We start from the raw sequence: 2136 nt of genomic DNA, 5'->3' as shown, positions 1-2136 counted from the left end.
GAACAGACAAGTTGCTGTCATTTTGTTCTTCAGTCTAGTTGTGGAGGATGTTGCTTCACTGGCCCATGTTGGTATTATCATTGTGCTCTTCCTGGAGGAGGCAGTTGCTCGCCAGCCATTGGATGGCCGCTCACGGCGGCTCACGGCAGCTGCCGGCCAGCCCCACTGCAGCCTACGCTGTCACTGGCCACTCACGGCAGCCCAGCTCCAGGTCGCGCTGTTGTTCACCATCTTAGCTGCAGAGGGCAGTGTCACTGGCCCTCATGTGGGATCTGAACCGGGGTCCTGCTGCTCAGAGCTGGCGTCCCAATCCAGCTCTTAACCAACGCGCCACTTGGCCGGCCCGAGGTTCTTTTTCTTTTCTTCATATTTGCATATGTGCAATTGTTCCAGTACCATGTGTTCAAAAGACATCCTTTCTCCTTATTCGTTTGACTGCATATGCTTGGGTAATTTTTGGAACCTCTGTTTTCTTCCATTGATCTATGTGTTGGTTCTTTTGCCAGTAGCCCACTGTCTGGTTTATTTTAGCTTTATAGTAAATTTTGAAATTAGGTAGTGTGAATTCTCTAACTTTTTTTTTTTTCAGAATTGTTTTGCCTATCCTAATTCCATTGTCTTTCCATATAAACTTCAGAATCAGTTTTTTTATTTCTCTGAAAATCCTGCTGACAATCTATACATCAGTTTGGAGAGAATTGATAGTTTTAACAATATTAAACCTTCCAAACTATGAACATAGTATATCATGCCATTTATTTAGGCTTTCTTTAGTTTTTTCATCATTTTTGTGGTTTTAGTCTACAGATCTTGCACATATTTTTTTACATTTATTTGTAAGTATGTCATGTTTGGGTGCAATTACAAATAGTACTTTAAAAATATTTTCTGACTGTCCATTGTTATGATATAGAAATGCAGCTGAGTTTTGTACATTAGGACTTTAGCCTGTAAACTTGATAAATTTACTTATTAGTTCTAGTATTTTTTTTTTGGTAGATTCTTTGAGATTTTCTATGTGGGATTATGCTGTCTGCAAATATATGTGCAAATCTTATATCTTCCTTTCCAATTTGGATGCCTTTTGTTTCTTTTTTCTTGCCTTTCTGCACTGGCTAGTTCCTCAAGACAGTGCTGAATAGGAGTAATGAGAGCAGACATCCTTGCCATATTCCTGTTATTGGGAAGAAGCTTTAGACTTTCACCATTAAGTGTGATATAAGATGCAGACTTTTCGTAGAAACCTTTGTCAGGTTTAGAAAGTTCTCCTCTGTTTCTAATTTGGTGAGAGTTTTTATCATGAGTGAATGTTGAATTTTGTCAAATGCTTTTTTATGTATCAGTTGATATGATCTTTTTTTCTTTTATAGGCTTAATTATGAGTTGTATTGATTGATTTTTGAATGTTGAATGAGCTCTGCTTTTGGAGGATAAACCCCGTTGGTCGTGATTGCTGGGCTCTATTTGGTAGGGTTTTGTTGAGAATTTTTACATTTCTTCTTTTTAATTTTTTTAAATTAAACTTTATTGAGGTGACAATTGTCAACAAAATGACATAGGTTTCAAGTGTACAATTCTGTAATATATCATCTATATATTGCATTATGTGTTCACAACCCAGAGTCAGTTCTCCTTCCATCACCATATATTTGATTCCATTTACCCTCATCTACCAACCCTCTCCTCCCTTACCCTCTGGTAACCACTAGACTATTGTCTATGTCTATGAGTTTCTGTTTCTTTGCTTGTCTTGTTCCTTTGTTGCCTTCAGTTTTATATCCCACATATGAGTGAACATGGTTCTCGACTTTTTCTATCTGAGATCCATCCATGTTGCATCTCTTTTCATGAAAGATGTTCATCTGTAGAGTTTTCTTGTAATGTTCTTGTCTGGTTTTGTATGAAGATAATTAGTTGGAAAATATTACCCCCCATTATGTTTTATAGAAGAGATTCTGTAGATATATTATTATTATTTTTTTAATTGGGGAATTGGTGGGATGGGAACAGTGCTGGGGAGTTGGGGGAAGGGGAACAGACAAGATGCTGTTGTTTTGTTCTTCAGTCTAGTTGTGGAGGACGTTGCTTCACTGGCCCAAGTTGGCACCATCATTGCGCTCGTCCCGGGCGAGGCAG

At 38.3% G+C, this 2136-nt stretch overlaps 1 long non-coding RNA gene across 1 annotated transcript in view; it reads left to right on the top strand.

Annotated features, from left to right (window-relative positions):
- Window positions 1–2136, top strand: part of LOC109378272 (uncharacterized) — a 21296-nt gene that overhangs the window by 10045 nt on the left and 9115 nt on the right. The window lies entirely within an intron of this gene.

Source organism: Hipposideros armiger, unplaced genomic scaffold, assembly GCF_001890085.2.
Source record: "Hipposideros armiger isolate ML-2016 unplaced genomic scaffold, ASM189008v1 scaffold_1847, whole genome shotgun sequence".
Classification (NCBI taxonomy): Eukaryota; Metazoa; Chordata; class Mammalia; order Chiroptera; family Hipposideridae; genus Hipposideros; species Hipposideros armiger.
The sequence above is the reverse complement of the archived record's forward strand: the minus strand, read 5'-3'. Positions and strand labels throughout refer to the sequence as shown.